This window comes from Eubalaena glacialis, chromosome 3 (assembly GCF_028564815.1).
Source record: "Eubalaena glacialis isolate mEubGla1 chromosome 3, mEubGla1.1.hap2.+ XY, whole genome shotgun sequence".
In the NCBI taxonomy this organism is placed as follows: Eukaryota; Metazoa; Chordata; class Mammalia; order Artiodactyla; family Balaenidae; genus Eubalaena; species Eubalaena glacialis.
In genome coordinates this window covers 51,570,956-51,577,810 of record NC_083718.1, presented here as the reverse complement: position 1 = coordinate 51,577,810, position 6,855 = coordinate 51,570,956, and the positions used below count along the sequence as shown (strand labels likewise).

General features: G+C 42.9%; 1 pseudogene; it reads right to left on the bottom strand.

Annotated features, from left to right (window-relative positions):
- Positions 1-365: 365 nt before the first annotated feature.
- LOC133086991 (transmembrane epididymal protein 1A-like) lies at positions 366-1,313 on the bottom strand (annotated as a pseudogene).
- Positions 1,314-6,855: the final 5,542 nt, after the last annotated feature.

Genomic DNA, 6,855 nt, shown 5'->3' with positions numbered 1-6,855 from the left:
TTGCAAATTTCTCCCCCCAACCTTAAGAGTGGGAAGTCTTTTCTTGACTGGCCATCAAGGGGAGGGCTTCTCTGTTACATCTCAAATACTATAGTAAATTAATAGCATGCAAGTTTATTACCTATACTGGATATTTTAGAGATACTGTGTTGGGGATATCAATTGATTACTTGAGGTTTGTTTATCATTATAAAATTAGGCCTCAAATGACTAGAAATGGGCAGCTGGCAGCACCTGTGCTTTTTCATCATCTGCCACCAATGTGTATGAGAGGTAGAGAAAAAAGGAGTTCCCCCAACAAAGGTAATTGGAAAGAGTCTAGGAACCAAAAATTAACGGAAAATAGCAAGGATCAGAAAACTTGGTCACAAACAGTTGTTATCCTCAGCCCTCACTAGGATCTGAGCCCAGACATTTAAGACCCAGCTAGAAGTTGAGAGTCTGCCAGACTCTGACTGATCCAGTTCCTGCAGCAATTTATAGAGGGGTCCCGCGGTGCTCGTGTAACATGGAGCTTCTCTGGACCCCGTCAGCTTCCAGCTGGGACGGTAACAACAATGCCAAAAGTAAGAGACGCCGTAGATTCCCAACAGGCACAAAGCATTGACCATCACATGCCAGCAGAAGAAGGTGGTGACAAACATGATGTCATTGATGTCATCGTCCTGCCACGGGTAACCAGTGACTGGTTTGTACAGAATGAAGCCCGCCTGTACCAGCCAGGAGCCCATGATCTGAAACAGAAGGGTCTCGATCACCGAGAGTTGAAACGTGTCGGGAGCCCACAGCTCTACGGTCAACACCAGCATCAGCAGCAACACCACCAAGATGAGCAGAGAGTGAACCTGCAGCTCCACCCCTGCTGAGTCCTGAACATGTGACACCAACAACAGCAGGAGCACGTAGAAAGTCAGCACCAGGGTCCCTTTTTCTAGGGGCACACAGCGCTGAGGCAGCAAGTTCTTGCTCACGACCTCTACACAGCCGTTGAGGGTGAGGAGGATGAACATGGTGAGGTGCTGCCACTCTTTTGCCGTACATAAATCTCGGTGGCTGCTCCCTGTTCATCAGTATCACCCCGCATTAACGCAGCTGATCTCCTATGCTGTCAAGCCAGAGCCAGCCAGCGTCTTCAGCAAACCTCCGTAGGATATTTTCCACAGCCTGGCCCATCTTCCCTTATTCCTGGGAGGGGATGAAGGATACAGGAAAGAGTCATTGAATATCACAGCTTTGGAGACCACTACTGCTTGATACAGTCCATGTGAAAGTAGAAACAGCCCTGGGTACACGTGACCGATAAAGAATCCCATTGAACTACAAATCGTCTAATGAAGGTGAGAAGAGTAAAACCAAAGCACGTCCACACCTTCTGGGGCCACTTGAAGATCTGGACTTTGGAAAGAATTGCGTTCCACCAACTTTTATCATTTCGCCCCACCCACTGCTCCCCCACAGAGAGGAAGTGCTTCTTGAAACAAGCCTACGACTTTGGTGGTGTAAAGCCTCATTGTTCCATTCCATTCTGGGACATTGGGAACTACCTGGCTTCTGCCAAAGAAGAAAGCTGGTGAATGTGCCTTTAAGGGCGCCCCTCTAGGGCCCTTGGGGTGCTCTGGTCATACTTGTCCCTTTCTCCTGTGGCTTCCTTCCCCTGCTACTGCCCAGCACTCAGAGAAGGATACAGAAGCATGGGATGGGGTTAGGGGTTGCCATGGTCTCCAGAGCAAGCCTGGGCACTCACAAATCCTCGCGTTTCCTTTGGTATCTCTCAGACATAACTTTGGCCTGATTGCAAAGTTTTCTTTCTGGACACATATATTTAAAAACATTTGGATATATGAGCATGTTTCGTACCTATCTGGCTTTTCTTCTATCATAGACACGTTCTGAGGATCACCAAGAGAGCTCCCTTCCTCTCCTCCCCTTATCTTTTCACCTCCCCACCTTGGTCTCCCCACTTCAGCATTTCTACTGGCCAGTAAATGGATCTGAAAAGCTAACTTTTGAGACTGATTTTAGGAACAGTGGGTATTTTGTACTGTGTCAACCTAACTAAGCTTGAGCCATGTTTCCTAGAGTTACCTTCCCTATATGGTTCCAGATTGAGTTGGCTGCAAGAGAAGTTTACAAGAGAATCTAAAGATGGAAATGAAGCAACCTAAGACACTCTGAAGGTGTAGGGTACCAGGCGCCACTGCAGTTCACGCATTCAGTTACTGATCTGCTGGCTCAACTCCTTGGCATGGACAGCCAGGCCTACAAGCTCCCTTGGCTTCTCTTTGTGCAAAGGGCACCAGCTGCTTCTGCAGGCCACCTGCCACTGAAGTATGAGGTGATGAGAGGAAGACAGAGGCTTCAGTCTATCTTCATAAGCTGCAGTTTGTCCCTGCTCTTCCCCAACTTCGTGTAATATACTTCTTCCTGACTGCTGCCAATTTGAGCTGAAATGGCCTCCACCCCATCACACAGAGAGGCAAGAGCCTTCCATAGACTTCCTCACTACAAATGTGTAAGGTCTAATATCCATAAGAAATCCATATTCCCATGATCTATCCCTAACTGATACAAGGGATTAAGGTGTAATCCCTAAAATGTAGATACCGTTGAGAGGAGTGACTCCAGTGAGCTAGTGTTGGCCATTTGGATTTTAACATGAATTAGCCCTTCAGCTTCATTTATCTATGACTCCACTAGTGTCTAATGCACCTCAGAAGACAGAGTCCTACGTATTGGGTAACAGCCGGCTGAGTATAAGGCAGAGAGGATGGTGAAGAACAAAGTACAGATAATGTGAAGCTCACAAACGTCCTGGGTTTACTGTGGGAGGTACATGGAATAGGAATTTCTCTGGGGGGTGATAATAATGCTGAGGGGAGAAGTTCACTGCTCAACGTGAATGGTACTGACATCACAGTCTTCTGCGTAATCATCTGTCCTTACAGTACAAGTAATGCTGTGGAGCAGAGAGGCAGCACCTGTAGGCTGACAGTGCCCCTAGTGAAGAGGAGGAGAACTTACACACAGGTCACAGCACTGCCTCTGAGACCTCACTCCTACCCAACTACCTACACTTCCGCAAGTCTGCTTAATTCCAGAAAAAGTTAAATCTCTTTCTGCCCTTGAGGATGACAGTAATTTAGATTTCTTCTTGCTATTTAGAGGTTTGGTGGGGCTAGGGATTTGAGTGTGAAGGGAAATTAGAAAAGCAAAGCTTAATTCAGCTTTCTGGGGGAATTTTCTAACTTTAAATTTTAAAGTTAGGTATTTTTATTCAATTAATATACAGTCATTATAGAAAAGTCATATAAAATGCATCAGCAAAAAGAAGAACGTTACAAATCATCTAATTTCATAATCTAGAGGTGACCATTGTTACCACTGAGGTGTAGAAACACAGTTCTAAGAAAGCAGCATGAAAAAGTGGAAAATGCATCGACTGGAAGTCAGAAATCTGCCTTCTCACTCCAGTTCCCCTTGATTTGCTGCATGTCATACCCCTCATCTAAAAAATACTGAGTGTTGAACTTAACTTTCTATTAAAGTGAAAATAAAAGGGCATGAATATGGTTGCACAGAAGTGAACATGTTTATCTTCTGTCTCCTTCTCCCTTTTGGTGAATTATCAAAACACTGGGAGAGCTCTGTAGTGCTCAATGCTCAGAGGGAGGAGATTCAAAGGGAAAATCTGAGTGACGCTTCTGAAGTAAGTCAGGAGGAGAGAACCCGAGGGATTCTCTTAGGTTCTTGGATTTTCTCTGGGAGAGGCACAGGGTCCATCGCTCCTCTATGTATCAGCAGGGCTGGGACAGGAAGCATGTGGTTACAGGCCTCAAGAGGAGCCACATTTGGTTGCTTTTAATGTTGCTTCTAGTACTTCAAGGCTGTGGTCCTAGTAAGGTGGGGGCAGCAGGGCTTTCTCCAGCTCCTATCCTCCTCTCCCCAGTTGTTCCTGCAGCTGTGAGTCAGTGGTCAGAAGAGGAGAGAGAACAGCAGCACTGACCCAATAGCAATGTGAGGTTGAAAGTGGAACATATGAGGACGAAGAGCCCCACTTAAGGTCCCGTCTGGGTTGCTCAGGCCCCACCTTGGCCAGGCACCAGGGCTGCATGTTGTTCATTAAAACGTGAACATCCTGACCAAGACTTTGAAGATAGGAATCGCCCATCCCAAACCAGACACTCACTGCCCACAAGTAGCCAAGAAGGAAGTGAAGGGTGGTGAATGATTAGCAGAGCTGGCAGACAGCTCCAGAGTCTGTGGACACCAAGTACCTGGATAGAGTTTCCTGAGACAAACTCAGCTTGACCACAGGAGCCCACGGAGGTCCTTCATGGCCTGGCTGCTCCGCGGCGAGACTCCCCCTCAGACCTGTCTTCCACCACCCCCCCACCATGTTCTTGAGGGGCCCCAGGCACAGCCACTGCCACTTGTCTGGCATGAAATGCCAGGATGAGCCAGAATGCCTTCAGGAATTCAGTACATATAAATTTACTAACTGCTGTGGATTCTGCTGAGTACAGCAGGCATATAACAAAGTATATGATGTAGTTCTTATCCACAAAGGGCTTACAATTTGAAGGCACACATCTCTACACACACTCAAACACACATACACAAACACACAACATATAGGGAACTATTTAGACTACCTTGGTTCCATAGAAATCAAATGTCATGTATGTAATTTTAAATTTTCTAAAGCATTTGATAAAATTCAACATCCATTCATGATAAAAACTCTTACCAAAGTGGGTATAGAGGGAACATATCTCAACGTAATAAAATATGTTTATGACAAACCCATGGCCAGCATAATACTCAATGGTGAAAAGCTGAAAGCCTTCCCACTAAAATCTGGAAGGAGATAAAGATGCCAACTCTCACCACTTCTATTCAACATAGTATTGGTAGTCCTAGTCACAGTAATCAGACAAGAAAAAGAAATAAAAGGTATCCAAATTGGAAGAGAAAAGGTAAAATTGTCACTATATGCAGATGACATGATAGTATATGTAGAAAACCCTAAAAACTCCACACAAAAACTACTGGAACTAATAAATGAATTCAGCAAGATAACAGGATACAAGATTAACATGCAGAAATCTGTTGCATTTCTTTACACTAATAATGAAATATCAGAAAGAGACAGTAAAAAAAATAAAAATCCCTTTTAAAATCGCATCAAAAAAAACACTTAGGAATAAACCTGACCAAGGAGGTGAAAGACCTATATGCCGAGAACTATAAAACAATGATAAAGGAAACTGAAGATGACACAAATAAATGGAAGGATATCCTATGCTCTTGGACTGGAAGATTTTATATTGTTAAAATGGCCATACTACCCAAAGCAATCTACAGGTTTAATGTGATCCTTATCAAATTACCCATGACATTTTTCACAGAATTAGAACGAGTAATCCTAAAATTTATATGGAAGCATAAAAGACCCAGAATTGCCAAGGAAGTCCTGAGGAAAAAGAACAAAGCTGAAAAAGAACAAAACTACAGAGCTACAGCAATCAAAACACTGTGGTATTGGCACAGAAAACAGACATATGGATCAATGGATGAGACAGATAGCGCAACACACCTATGATCAATTAATCTTCAACAAACAAGGCAAGAATATGCAATGGAGAAAAGACAGTCTCTTCAGCAAGTTGGGAAAAGCTGGACAGCCACATGTAAATCAATGAAGTTAGAACACTCCCTCTCAACATACAAAAAAATAAACTAAAATGGCTTAAGGACTTAGATATAAGACATGATACTGTAAAACTCCTAGAAGAGAACATAGGCAAAACATTCTCTGACATAAATCATACTAAAGTTTTCTTAGGTCAGTCTCCATGGCAATAGAAGTGAAAGCAAAAATAAATGGGACCTAATCGAACTTATAAGCCTTTGCACAGCAAAGGAAACCATAAACAAAACAGAAAGGCAACCTATGGACTGGGAGAAAATATTTGCAAATGTGTCGACCAACAAGGGCTTAATTTCCAAAATATACAAACAGTTCATACAATTCAATAACAAGAGAACAAACAACCCAATCAAAAAATGGACATTTCACCAAAAGAAGACATACAGATGGCCAATAGGTATATGAGAAGATGCTCAACATTGCTAATTATTAGAGAAATGCAAATTGAAACTACAGTGAGATATCACCTCACACCCGTCAGAATGGCCATCATTAAAAAGTCTACAAATAACAAATGCTGGAGAGGGTGTAGAGAAAAGGGAACCCTCCTACGCTGTTGGTGAGAATGTAAGTTGGTGCACCTACTATGAAAAAGAGTATGGAGGTTCCTTAAAAAGCTAAAAATAGAGCTGCCATATGATCCAGCAACCCCACTCCTGGGTATATAGAAAATATAATTTCAAAAGATACATGCACCCCAACATTCATAGCAGCACTATTTACAATAGCCAAGACATTGAAGCAACTTAAATGTCCATTGACAGATGAATGGATAAAGAAGGTGTGGGGGTGTGTGTGTGTGTGTGTATATATATATATATATATATATATACACACACACACACACACACACACACACACACACACAATGGAATATTACTCAGCCACAAAAAAGAATGAAATAACGCCATTTGCAGCAACATGGATGAACCCAGAGATTATCATGTTAAATGAAGTAAATCAGAAAGAGAAAGACAAATACCATATGATATCACTTATATGTGGAATCTAAAATATGATAAAAATGAACTTATTTCCAAAGCAGAAACAGACTCAGAGACATGGAAAACAAAGTTATGCTTACCAAAGGGGAAAGGAGGTGGAGGAGGGATAAATTAGGAGTTTGGATTTAGCAGATACAAACT